Below are 14,667 nucleotides of genomic sequence, written 5' to 3' on the forward strand. Positions count from 1 at the left end.
GACTTACTCCAAACGTTAAGGACAAAAGCGATACTTTACTCTATAGATAATTTATTTTGATTTCTGAGATTTCCTTTCACACAATAATGAAAGAACCCATTGCTCTAATAAGAGGCAGGTGCAAAAGTACAAAACAGGGAAGAGGAAAATGCCATATTCAATTTTCGAATGAAATCAAAATATCTTCAGTTCAGTATGAATACTCAGTCCGGTGGCTATAATAATACCTATTAGTATTACAAAAATAAGAATAAATAAAAAAAATTACGTAGATCACATATTTGTATGAAATTTTAATTTATCTTTTAAAATTATATTATATAGTAATTAATAATAAAATGTAATTGTTATTAATTATAAAATGATTAAAATAGCTATTTGACTCATTTTTAAATAAACAAATGTTTTTTTAATTATTTCACAAAAAATTCTTTTAATCTATTTCATAAATCTTTAAAAATATTCTTTATCTACAGGTACGCATTAATTAGCCACCTTCACAAAACAAGCACCTATTTGACTATATACACACCACTAAATCATCCAGCAGCCACCAATAATTTTATTTAATTGCAATTTGCGAAAACACAATCAATTTTTCCATTCAAGTAATCGATTGGTTAAAGAATATAATGGAAATTCTTTTTCTGTTACAACTTGCAAAAAACTAATTGATTTTTCCAATCAAATAATTAATCGGCTAGTGAATGAAAATATTTTCTTTTTACATCAATCGATTGTTCACAAACTGTTTTTGAGCTTGTTGAACCGGTTGATAAGGGGTCGTTAGGAGTGAAGTCCGGGGCCTGAATGCGAGTCTTGAGGTGGGCGACTATTCTAGCAAGTCGTCAGATGGTTAGCGGGTGGAGTCACCTGTAAAGACACTTTGATGTTTAAGTTAACGTCCATATGACTAGGCGGCTAGGTTAGGGTATGGTGACGTACTTGGGAAGAGGGGTAAGTCCCTCTACTTTTTTCCCATCCGTTCGGGTGGGCCCTCCTGCTCAGGCTCGGCTCCATAGAAGCTTCCTCCAGCTATTCAAATCTCCTTTGATGAGATCGTGTCACGTGATGCACATCTTGTCGTACGACCAGATCATGGATCCACTTGGTGGACCTCTGGTTCTCGTTGGGTTGGGTCAGAACAGTACCTCCAATGCGTCAAGGTGCGAAACTCGCGACTGGCGCATTAGCTTAGCCCGTGTTCTCGTGAGAAGCAGTCTTGGCCCAACACGGTCTCGTTGTTGGGGCTCACACCTCCAGCGCTTTCCTCACGTGTGGGAGTTGCCCCCAACCGTTACTCGAAGGTGTCGCTTCGATTACCATGGCCAAAGCATTAAATGCACTTTAAGTGATTTGAAAGATCAAGAAAAAGTCTATTATACCCATGTCTTTCTGCACTTCATCTTCCTTAGTAGTAGTTACCACCCCTACTTCATATCATCAATTTCATATTCTTCTTTCCTTATTCCTGTAACTGCTTACCATCCTTCATTTTCCAAAACTGCCATCACCATTTGCGTCCTTGTCTTTTTCTGCGATTATCCTCTCTGTCCTCTCTCGTGGATTTCTCTTTACACCCGCAATCACCACTGTCTGCTCCCTGCAACCTTCTGCATTCATCTTTGCTGGTAAGTGGCCACTTGTTTGCATTATTTTGCTTTATTTTCCTCGGATTGTCCCTACCGACCTATCGTCTGCGATACATTTCATTGTTAAGAATTTCGTGCAAATGACCGCTAGCAGGTCGATGATGGTTCTTGGTGCACGAAATTGTAATGTCAATGTTCATATTACTCTCTTACAACTTCGCACAACTAACCAGCAAGTGCACTGGGTCGTCCAAGTAATACCTTACGTGAGTAAGGGTCGAATTCCACGGAGATTGTTGGTTTGAAGCAAGCTATGGTTATCTTATTATTCTTAGTCAGGATGCCAACAACAGTGTTTTTCAAGTTCAATTGTAACAAGTGAGAGGGCATAAATATAAATACTTATTGTGCAATGATGGAGAATATGTTGGAGTTTTGGAGATGCTTTGTCTTCTGAAATTCTGCTTTCCTCTGTTTTCTGATTCACGCACGCAAGTCCTCCTATGGCAAGCTGTGTGTTGGTGGATCACCGTTGTCAATGGCTACCATCCATCCTTCCAGTGAAAAGGGTCCAGGTGCGCTGTCACCGCACGGCTAATCATCTGCAGGTTCTCAATCGTACTGGAATAGGATTTGCTATCCTTTTGCGTCTGTCACTACGCCCAGCACTCGCAAGTTTGAAACTCGTCACAGTCATTCAATCCCTGAATCCTACTCGGAATACCACAGACAAGGTTTAGACTTTCTGGATTCTCTTGAATGCTGCCATCAGTCTAGCTTATACCACGAAGATTCTGATTAAGAGATCCAAGAGATATTCATTCATTCTACGGTGGAACGGAAGTGGTTGTCAGGCACACGTTCGTGGGGGAATGATGATGATTGTCACGTTCATCACATTCATGTTGAAGTGCGAATGGATATCTTAGATAGGAACACGCATGTTTGAATGAAAAACAGAAATACTTGCATTAATTCATCGAGACACAGCAGAGCTCCTCACCCCCAACAATGGAGTTTAGAAACTCATGCTGTCAAAGAGTACAAAGTTCAGATCTAAAATGTCATGAAATACAAAATAAATCTCTAAAAGTTGTTTAAATACTAAACTAGTAACCTAGGTTTACAGAAAATGAGTAAACTATGATAGATAGTGCAGAAATCCACTTCTGGGGCCCACTTGGTGTGTGCTGGGGCTGAGACTAAAGCTTCTTACGTGCCTGGGCTGTTTTGGGTGTTCAACGCCAGGCTGTAACCTGTTTCTGGCGTTGAACTCCAACTTGTAACGTGTTTCTGGCGCTGGACGCCTGACTGCAACATGGAACTGGCATTGAACGCCAGTTTACGTCATCTATCCTTAAGCAAAGTATGGACTATTATATATTGCTGGAAAGCCCTGGATGTCTACTTTCCAACGCAATTGGAAGCGCGTCAATTGGACTTCTGTAGCTCCAGAAATTCCATTCCGAGTGAAGAGAGGTCAGGATCCAACAACATCAGCAGTCCTTTTTCAGCCTAAATCAGATTTTTGCTCAGCTCCCTCAATTTCAGCCAGAAAATACATGAAATTACAGAAAAACACACAAACTCATAGTAAAGTCCAGAAATATGAATTTTTCCTAGAAACTAATGAAAATAAACTAAAAACTAACTAAAACATACTAAAAATTATATGAAATTAACCCCAAAAAGCGTATAAAATATCCGCTCATCACAACACCAAACTTAAACTGTTGCTTGTCCTCAAGCAACTAGATAAATAAAATATAATACAAATGAGTCAAGAAACAATAATATCTCAGAGTTTTTGAGTGAAGCTCAGATTCTAATTAAATGAGCGGGGCTAGTAGCTTTTTGCTTCCGAACAGTTTTGGCATCTCACTTTATCCATTGAAACTCAGAATGATTGGCATCTATAGGAACTTAAAATTCAGATAGTGTTATTGACTCTCCTAGTTCAGTATGTTGATTCTTGAACACAGCTACTTTTATGAGTCTTGGCCGTGGCCCTAAGCACTTTGTTTTCCAGTATTACCACCGGATACATAAATGCCACAGACACATAATTGGGTGAACCTTTTCAGATTGTGACTCAGCTTTGCTAAAGCCCCCAATTAGAGGTGTCCAGGGTTCTTAAGCACACTCTTCTCTTTGCTTTGGACCTTGACTTTAACCGCTCAGTCTCAAGTTTTCACTTGACACCTTCACGCCACAAGCACATGGTTAGGGACAGCTTGGTTTAGCCGCTTAGACCAGGATTTGATTTCCTTAGGCCCTCCTATCCACTGATGCTCAAAGTCTTGGATCCTTTTTATTACCCTTGCCTTTTGGTTTTAAGGGTTATTGGCTTTTTCTGCTTGCTTTTTTTTTTTTGCAAGCTTTGTATTCACTACTTTTTCTTGCTTCAAGAATCATTTTTATGATTTTTCAGATTACCAATAACATGTCTCATGTTTATCATTCTTTCAAGAGCCAACATATTTAACATTCAAGAACATCAAATTCCAAAGACATATGCACTGTTCAAGCATTCATTCAGAAGGCAAAAAGCATTGCCACCACATGTAATTAATCAGAATTTCTTGTATTAAAAACTCGAGAAATATTGCCTCCTTATCCTAAAGAAAATCTTTTATTTTATTCATGTTTAATGATGATGAGAAAAATAAATTATAGCTTTATTGGAGATAAAATCAAAATATAGATACTAATTACTACTATATGACTCCTAAGGTAAAATTCAAATAAAAAAAATTATCACAGGGTTAAGGTTAAGATCAGAACTCAACAACCTTGACTTTGGGAAGCGGATGCCTTTTTAGTCTGTGGAGTGCTTGGCCCTTCAAGAGATAGTTTCTGACGCTTTAGTTCTCTTAATTCACACCCTTGCACTTCTTGTTCTCTGAGCAGTTTGCAAAGCATGCTGTTTTGATTTTGCTGTTCTTCCTTTATTTGGTCCATGGTTTCTTGCAACTTAGTGACAGATACCTCAAGATGCTCCCAGTATTCAAATTGAGGGAGTTCTGGTAGGAATTCTTGCACCCTCCTCTTGATGGGGTCATCCTGCATTTGTTGTTTTTCCATTGTGATTTTAGTGATTGGTTGCTCCACTGAGATATACTCTGTTATTCCCATCTTTACTCCAGCGTCTTTGCAGAGCATAGAGATTAGGCTTGGATAAGCCAACCTGGCATCCTTGGAGTTCTTGTTGGCAAGTATGTAGAATTCAGATGGAATCAGTTGATGAACTTCTACTTCTTTTCCCAACATAATGCAATGGATCATCACTGCTCTTCTAATATTGACTTCAGAATGGTTGCTGGTGGGCAATATAGAACGTCCAATGAAGTCCAGCCATCCTCTGGCGACTGGTTTGAGATCTTCTCTCTTGAGTTGATTTGGGGCACCCCTCGTGCTGGTGGTCCACCTGGCTCCAGGGATGCATATATCCTCTAGAATCATATCCAGGCCCTTGTTTGTTCTCATCATTCTCCTATTGAAGGAGTCTGAGTCATCTTTCAGCTGAGGTAGCTTAAAGATCTCCCTGATTTTGTCAGGGTGGATGTGAACAATCTTTCCTCTGACCACAGTCTTATAGTCATAGAGGGCAGCTCCAGATATTCTCTGCCTGTCTGTTTGCCACAGATTAGCGTAGAATTCCTGAACCATATTCCTTCCCACTTTCGTTTCAGGATTAGCTAGGACTTCCCAGTTCCTGTTTCGAATCTGCTCTTGGATCTCCGGATATTCATCTTCTTTCAGATCGAACTTGACTTCCGGGATCACAGATCTTAGACCCATTATTTTGTAGTAATGGTCTGAATGTTCTTTGGTTAAGAACCTCCCTTAATTCCAAAGTGGTTTTGGAACACTCTCTTTCTTGCCTCTTGGAGTGGGTTGTTTTCCTTTAGGAGCCATGATCTTAGTGGGTATGGTTTAGTGATCACGGATAAACACACCAAATTTAGAGGATTGCTTGTCCTCAAGCAAAAGAAAAGAAAGGAGAGGGATAGAAGGAGAGCTAGTGTTGAATGGTGGATGAGAGGAAGGAGGCTGAATGTGTTTTTAAAAGGGAGGGGGTGGTTTTTTTTTTTTTCGAAAATAGGGAGAAAGATAAGATAGAAGATATGATTTAAAAAGAGATAAGTATGATAAGAAAAGATATAATTTAAAATTGAAAAGATATGAAAGATATTTGAAAAAGATAAATTTGGATTTTTGAAAAAGATAATATGGAGATTTGAAAAAGATATTGATTAGTTGAAAAGATTTTTGAATGAAAAGAGATAGATTTGTTTTGAAAATTTTGAAAAAGAGTTGAATTGGATAAAAAAAGGATTTGTGCTTATGGATTAAGATACATTTGATATTTTTAAAGTAGGGTTTTTAGAAATTAGGGATTTTAGAAATCAGGGTTTGTAACATGTTTATGCAAGAAATCATGAATTGAAACATGAAAATTAAAATTAAAATGAAAAATATGAAGTAAAAATGAAATTACCTCCTCCCCACCATCCTGGTGTTTGAACGCCCAAACGCTGCATGTTTTGGGCGTTCAACGCCCAACTGCTGCTTCTCCTGGGCGTTCAACGCCCAGCTGTTGCTTCTTTCTGGCGTTGAACGCCAGGAACTCCTTTGTCACTGGGCGTTTTTCTGAACGCCCAGGACGCTGTAAATCTGGCGTTAAACGCCCAGAAGATGCTTCTTTCTGGCGTTTAACGCCCAGATGGCTATCCTTACTGGCGTTCAACGCCCAGTGGATGCTTCTTTTGGGCGTTGAACGCCCAAAACAGACTTTTACTGGCGTTTTCTTGCCAGTGAGCTCTTTTTTTCTCTGTTTTGTGTGCAGAATCCTTCTGTAACCCTGTAAACTTATACAATTGACTATTTACCTTAGTATCAATGAACTTTATATAAACAAATAAAATTAAGAATAGGGCAAAATGCTTAGAGGAAGTGATGCCCCATGGCTGAGTTGCCTCCCAGCAAGCGCTTCTTTATTGTCTTTAGCTGGACCTTGCTGAGTTTTTAATCTAGCCTCAGCCTTGAACACTCTTGCTCAACATTGCCTTCAAGATAGTGCTTGATTCTCTGTCCATTAACAATGAACTTCTTATCAGAATCAATATCTTGAAGCTCCACATAACCATATGGTGATACACTTGTAATCACATATGGTCCCTTCCACCGGGACTTCAGTTTCCCAGGGAATAGCCTGAGCCTAGAGTTAAACAACAGAACCTTTTGTCCTGGTTCAAAGATTCTAGATGACAGCTTTCTGTCATGCCACCTTTTTTATTTTTCTTTATAAAGCTCGGCATTTTCGAAAGCAGTGAATCTGAATTCCTCTAGCTCATTCAGCTGGAGCAATCTTTTTTCTCCAGCTAATTTGGCATCAAAGTTTAGGAATCTGGTTGCCCAGTAGGCTTTATGTTCCAGTTCCACGGGCAGGTGGCATGCCTTATGGTGCGCAGAAATTATGATTACACTTTGATTATGTAAAATTCATTGCTCTTTCTTTCCCTGGAAATGGCACCAAAAATGCGCGATGCCAATACCATGGTTCACAACTTCGCACAACTAACCAGCAAGTGCACTGGGTCGTCCAAGTAATACCTTACGTGAGTAAGGGTCGAATCCCACGGAGATTGTTGGTATGAAGCAAGCTATGGTCACCTTGTAAATCTCAGTCAGGCGGATATAAAATAGTAATGGGGTTTTCGAAGTTAATTAATAAAATAAGGATAGAAATACTTATGTAACTCATTGGTGAGAATTTCAGATAAGCGTATGAAGATGCATTCGTTCCTCTGAACCTATGCTTTCCTGCTGTCTTCATCCAATCAATCTTACTCCTTTCTATGGCTGGCTTTATGTAAGGATGTCACCGGTGCCAATGGCTACTTTCGATCTCTCTCGGGAAAATGATCCAAATGCTCTGTCACAGCACAGCTAATCGTCTGGAGGCATCACCCTTGTCGCTGGTTGCATCCTATTCCTCTCTGTGAAAATGGTCCGATGCGCTGTCACTGCATGGCTAATCATCTTGGAGGTTCTCAATCATACTGGAATAGGATTTACTATCCTTTTGCGTCTGTCACTACGCCCAGCACTCGCGAGTTTGGAGTTCGTCACAGTCATTCAATCCCAGAGTCCTACTCGGAATACCACGGACAAGGTTTAGACTTTCCGGACCCTCATGAATGCCGCCATCAATCTAGCTTATACCACGAAGATTCTGATTAAGAGATCTAAGAGATACTCATTCAATCTAATGTAGAACGGAAGTGGTTGTCAGGCACGCGTTCACAGGGAATGATGATGATTGTCACGTTCATCACATTCAGGTTGAAGTGCGAATGAATATTTTAGAAGCGAAATAAGATGAATTGAATAGAAAACAGTAGTACTTTGCATTAATCTTTAAGGAACAGCAGAGCTCCACACCTTAATCTATGGAGTGTAGAAACTCTACTGTTGAAAATACATAAGTGATAATGGAGTTCATTGGTCTCGGCCCCAGAGGAGAACCGGAGTAACCAAGACTGTGAATACAATGATAACAAGTTCTATTTATAATAAACTAGCTACTAGGGTTTACAGAAGTAAGTAATTGATGCATAAATCCACTTCCGGGGCCCACTTGGTGTGTGCTTGGGCTGAGCTTGAAGGTTACACGTGCAGAGGCTCTTTCTGGAGTTGAACGCCAGCTTTTGTGCCATTTTGGACGTTGAACTCCACTTTGCAACTTGTTTCTGGCGCTGGACGCCAGAATTGGGCAGAGAGCTGGCGTTGAACGCCAGTTTGCATCGTCTAAACTTGGACAAAGTATAGACTATTATACATTGATGGAAATCCCTGGATGTCTACTTTCCAACGCAATTGGAAGCGCGCCATTTCGAGTTTTGTAGCTCCAGAAAATCCACTTTGAATGCAGGGAGGTTAGAATCCAACAGCATCAGCAGTCCTTATTCAACCTCTGAATCTGATTTTTGCTCAAGTCCCTCAATTTCAGCCAGAAAATACCTGAAATCATAGAAAAACACACAAACTCATAGTAAAGTCCAGAAATGTGGATTTAACATAAAAACTAATGAAAACATCCCTAAAAGTAACTAGATCCTACTAAAAACATACTAAAAACAATGTCAAAAAGCGTATAAATTATCCGCTCATCACAACACCAAACTTAAATTGTTGCTTGTCCCCAAGCAACTGAAAATCAAATAGGATAAAAAGAAGAGAATATACTATAAATTCCAAAATATCAATGAAACATAGCTTCAATCATATGAGCGGGACTTATAGCTTTTTGCCTCTTGAATAGTTTTGGCATCTCACTTTATCCATGGAGGTTCAGAATGATTGGCATCTATAGGAACTCAGAGTTCAGATAGTGTTATTGACTCTCCTAGTTCAGTATGATGATTCTTGAACACAGCTTCTTTATGAGTCTTGGCCGTGGCCCTAAGCACTTTGTTTTCCAGTATTACCACCGGATACATAAATGCCACAGACACATAATTGGGTGAACCTTTTCAGATTGTGACTTAGCTTTGCTAAAGTCCCCAATTAGAGGTGTCTAGGGTTCTTAAGCACACTCTTTTTTTTTTGCTTTGGACCTTGACTTTAACCGCTCAGTCTCAAGTTTTCACTTGACACCTACACGCCACAAGCACATGGTTAGGGACAGCTTGGTTTAGCCGCTTAGACCAGGATTTTATTCCTTTAGGCCCTCCTATCTACTGATGCTCAAAGCCTTGGGATCCTTTTTATTTGCCCTTGTCTTTTGGTTTTAAGGGTTATTGGCTTTTTGCTCTTGCCTCTTGGTTTTAAGAGCTTTTGGCTTTTTCTGCTTGCTTTTTCTTTTTCTTTCTATTTTTTTTTTCTGCAAGCTTTGTTCTTTGCTGCTTTTTCTTGCTTCAAGAATCATTTTTATGATTTTTCAGATTATCAAATAACATGTCTCCTAGTCATCATTCTTTCAAGAGCCAACATATTTAACATTCTTAAACAACAACTTCAAAAGACATATGCACTGTTCAAGCATACATTCAGAAAACAAGAAGCATTGTCACCACATCAATATAATTAAGCTAAGTTCAAGGATAAATTCGAAACTCATGTACTTCTTGTTCTTTTGAATTAAAACATTTTTCATTTAAGAGAGGTGATGGATTCATAGGACATTCATAACTTTAAGACATAGTTACTAACTACTAATGATCATGTAATGAAGACACAAACATAGATAAGCACATAGCATAAAAAATGAAAAACAGAAGAAATAAGAACAAGGAATGAATCCACCTTAGTGATGGTGGCGTTTCTTTCTTGAGAAACCAATGATGTCCTTGAGCTCTTCTATGTCTCTTCCTTGTCTTTGTTGCTCCTCCCTCATTGCTTTTTTATTTTCTCTTATTTCATGAAGGATGATGGAGTGCTCTTGATGTTCCACCCTTAGTTGTCCCATATTGGAAATTAATTCTCCTAGGGAGGTGTTGATTTGCTCCCAATAGTTTTGTGGAAGAAAATGCATTTGAGGCATCTCCGGGATCTCATGGTGATGAGCTTCATACGCCTCTTGAGCTCCATGAATGGGCTCTCTTGCTTGCTCCATCTTTTTCTTAGTGATGGGCTTGTCCTCTTTAATGAGGATATCTCCCTCTATGTCAACCCCAGCCGAATTGCATAGGTGGCAAATGAGGTGAGGAAAGGCTAACCTTGCCATAGTGGAGGACTTGTCAGCCACCTTGTAGAGTTCTTGAGGTATAATCTCATGAACTTCCACCTCTTCTCCAATCATGATGCTATGGATCATGATGGCCCGGTCTATAGTAACTTCAGACTGGTTGCTAGTGGGAATGATTGAGCATTGAATGAACTCCAACCATCCTCTAGCTACAGGCTTAAGGTCCAGTCTTCTTAGTTGAACCGGTTTGCCTTTTGAGTCAATTTTCCATTGAGCTCCTTCTACACATATGTCCATAAGGACTTGGTCCAACCTTTGATCAAAGTTGACTCTCCTTGTATAGGGGCGTGCGTTCTCTTCCATGTTTGGCAAGTTGAACGCCAACCTCACATTTTCCGGACTAAAATCTAAGTATTTCCCCCGAACCATTGTAACATAGTTCTTTGGATCCGGGTTCTTACTTTGATCATGGTTCTTGGTGATCCATGCATTGGCATAGAACTCTTGAACCATTAGGATGCCGACTTGTTGGATGGGATTTGTTAGAACTTCCCAACCTCTTCTTTGAATTTCATGTCGGATCTCCGAATACTCATTTCTTTTGAGTTTGAAAGGGACCTCGGGGATCACCTTCTTCTTGGCCACAACATCATAGAAGTGGTCTTGATGGGCTTTGGAGATGAACCTTTCCATCTCCCATGACTCGGAGGTGGAAGCTTTTGTCTTCCCTTTTCCTTTTCTAGAGGATTCTCCGGTCTTAGGTGCCATCAATGGTAATAGAAAAACAAAAAGCTTATGCTTTTACCACACCAAACTTAGAATTTTGCTCGCCCTCGAGCAAGAGAAGAAAGAATAGATGAAGAGGAAGAAGAAATAGAGGAGAGGGAGAAGTGGTTGTGTTTCGGCCAAGAAGAGAAGAGAGGGTTGTGTTGTGTGAAAATGAGGAAGAATGGAGGGTTATATATAGGGATGGGAGGGGGTGGAGTTTCGGCCATTTAGGGTGGGTTTGGGTGGGAAATTGATTTTGAATTTTGAAGGTAGGTGGAGTTTATGAGGTAGGTTTATGGGGACGAGTGGATGGATGTGAGTGGTGAGGAGGTGATGGGGAAGAGAGATTGAGGTGATTGGTGAAGGGTTTTGGGGAAGAGTGTTTATGGGATTTTGTGAAAGAGAGTGGTGAGGGGTGAGAAGAAGTGAGTGGAGGTAGGTGGAGATTCTGTGGGGTCCACAGATCCTGAGGTGATCCTGTGGGGTCCACAAATCCTGAGATGATCTTGTGGGGTCCACAGATCCTGAGGTGTTCAAGGATTTACAACCTTGCACCAAATTAGGCATGTAAAATGCCCTTGCACACAACTCTGGGCGTTCAGCGCCAGGTTGGTGCCCATTTTGGGCGTTCAACGCCCATTTGTTGCCCATTTCTGGCGTTGAACGCCAGAACCATGCTTGTTCTGGGCGTTCAGTGCCAGCTCCTCTCCAGGGTGCAATTCTGGCGTTCAGCGCCCAACTGCTGCCCATTTTGGGCGTTCAGCGCCCAGATACTGCCCATTTTGGGCGTTCAGCGCCAGAACCATGCTCTGTTATGGCGTTGAACGCCAAGCAGATGCTTCCTCCAGGGTGTGATTTTTCTTCTGTTGTTTTTGATTCCGTTTTCAATTTTTATATTTATTTTGTGACTCCTCATGATCATGAACCTATAAAGACATATAACTAAGAAAAATATAGTTAGATAAATAGAAATTAGGTTGTCTCCCAACAAGCGCTTCTTTAATGTCAATAGCTTGACAGTGGGCTCTCATGGAGCCTCACAGATGTTCAGAGCATTGTTGAGACTCCCCCAACACCAAACTTAGAGTTTGGATATGGGAGTTTCAACACCAAACTTGGAGTTTGGTTGTGGCCTCCCAACACCAAACTTAGAGTCTGACTGTGGGGGCTTTGGTTGACTCTGCTTTGAGAGAAGCTTTTTCTGCTTCCTCTCCATGGATGCAAAGAGAGATCCTTGAGTTGTAAACACAAGGTTGTCCTTATTTAATTGAAGGATCAATTCTCCTCTGTCCACATCAATCACAGCTCTTGCTGTGGCTAGTAAAGGTCTTCCTAGGATGATGGATTCATCCTCTTCCTTTTCAGTATCCAGGACTATGAAATCAGCAGGGATGTAAAGGCCTTCAACCTTTACTAACACGTCCTCTACTTGTCCATAAGCCTGTTTTCTTGAATTATCTGCCATCTCTAATGAGATTCTAGCAGCTTGCACCCCATAGATTCCCAGTTTCTCTATTACAGAGAGGGGCATGAGGTTTATTCCTGAACCAAGGTCACACAGAGCCTTAAAGATTATGGTGCCTATGGTACAAGGTATTATGAACTTTCCAGGATCCTGTCTCTTCTGAGGCAATGTCAGTTGATCCAGATCACTTAGTTCATTGGTGAACAAGGGACGTTCATCTTTCCAAGTTTCAATACTAAATAATTTGGCATTCAGCTTCATGATTGCACCAAGAAACTTGGCAGTTTGCTCTTCAGTAACATCCTCATTCTCTTCAGAAGAGGAATACTCATCAGAGCTCATGAAGGGCATAAGGAGGTTTAATGGAATCTCTATGGTCTCTAGTTGAGCCTCAGATTCCTTTGGTTCCTCAGAGGGAAGCTCCTTATTGATCACTGGATGTCCCAGGAGGTCTCCCTCCGTGGGATTCACGTCTTCCTCTCCTTCTTTGGGTTCCACCATTTTGGTTATGTCAATGGCCTTGCACTCTCCTTTTGGATTCTCTTCTGTATTGCTTGGGAGAGTACTAGGAGGGATTTCAGTGATTCTTTTACTCAGCTGGCCCACTTGTGCTTCCAAATTTCTAATGGAAGACCTTGTTTCATTCATGAAACTTACAGTGGCCTTGGATAGATCAGAGACTAAGTTTGCTAAGCTAGATGGATTCTGCTCAGAATTCTCTGTCTGTTGCTGAGTAGATGATGGAAAAGGCTTGCTATTACTAAACCTGTTTCTTCCACCATTATTAAAGCCTTGTTGAGGCCTTTGATCCTTCCATGAGAGATTTGGATGATTTCTCCATGATGGGTTATAGGTGTTTCCATAAGGTTCACCTAAGTAATTCACCTCTGCTATTGCAGGATTTTTAGGATCATAAGCTTCTTCTGCATAAGAAGCCTCTTGAGTACTGTTGGATGCAGCTTGCATTCCATTCAGACTCTGAGAAATCATATTGACTTGCTGAGTCAATATTTTGTTCTGAGACAATATGGCATTCAAAGTATCAACTTCAAGAACTCCCTTCTTCATAGGCGTCCCATTACTCATAGGATTCCTCTCAGAAGTGTAAATGAACTGGTTATTAGCAACCATGTCAATGAGTTCTTGAGCTTCTGCAGGCGTTTTCTTTAGGTGAATAGATCCACCTGCAGAAGTATCCAATGACATCTTTGATAGCTCAGATAAACCATCATAGAATATATCCAGGATGGTCCATTCTGAAAGCATGTCAGAAGGACACTTTTTGGTCAGCTGCTTGTATCTTTCCCAAGCTTCATAGAGGGATTCACCTTCTTTCTGTCTGAAGGTCTGAACATCCACTCTAAGCTTGCTCAGCTTTTGAGGAGGAAAGAACTTGGCTAAGAAAGCCGTGACCAGCTTATCCCAAGAGTTCAGGCTATCTCTGGATTGAGAGTCCAACCACACTCTAGCTCTGTCTCTTACAACAAAAGGGAAAAGCATGAGCCTGTAGACTTCAGGATCTACTCCATTAGTCTTAACAGTATCACAGATCTGCAAAAATTCAGTTAAGAACTGAAAAGGATCTTCAGATGAAAGTCCATGAAACTTGCAGTTCTGCTGCATCAGAGAAACTAGCTGAGGTTTCAGCTCAAAATTGTTTGCTCCAATGGTAGGAATGGAGATGCTTCTTCCATGTAAATTGGAATTAGGTGCAGTAAAGTCACCAAGCATTCTCCTTGCATTATTGTTGTTGGGTTCGGCTGCCATCTCCTTTACTTGTTCGAAATTTTCAATAAGGTTGTCTCTGGATTGTTGTAATTTAGCTTCTCTTAGTTTTCTCTTCAGAGTCCTTTCAGGTTCTGGATCAGCTTCAACAAGAATGCCTTTTTCTGTCCCTGCTCATAAGAAAGAGAAGAGAAAAAGAAAAGAAGAGGAATCCTCTATGTCACAGTAAAGAGGTTCCTTATTGTTAGTAGAAGAAGAAAAGGAATGGGGGTGAAGAAAAATGAAGAATCCAAACACAAAGGTAAGGATAGGAGCAGTGATGTGAGATGAAGAGAAGTGTTAGTCGATGAATAAATAAATAGAATAGGATGAGAGAGGGAGAGGATTTTCGAAAATAGTTTTTGAAAAAGAGTTAGTAATTTTCG

General features: G+C 40.4%; 1 non-coding gene across 1 annotated transcript; it reads left to right on the forward strand.

Annotated features, from left to right (window-relative positions):
- The first annotated feature begins 13,777 nt into the window (after positions 1-13,777).
- LOC112731694 (small nucleolar RNA R71) lies at positions 13,778-13,885 on the forward strand. The gene has a single exon (XR_003167461.1). It is a non-coding gene; the product is annotated as a small nucleolar RNA R71 (small nucleolar RNA).
- Positions 13,886-14,667: the final 782 nt, after the last annotated feature.

This window comes from Arachis hypogaea, chromosome 12 (assembly GCF_003086295.3).
Source record: "Arachis hypogaea cultivar Tifrunner chromosome 12, arahy.Tifrunner.gnm2.J5K5, whole genome shotgun sequence".
In the NCBI taxonomy this organism is placed as follows: domain Eukaryota; kingdom Viridiplantae; phylum Streptophyta; class Magnoliopsida; order Fabales; family Fabaceae; genus Arachis; species Arachis hypogaea.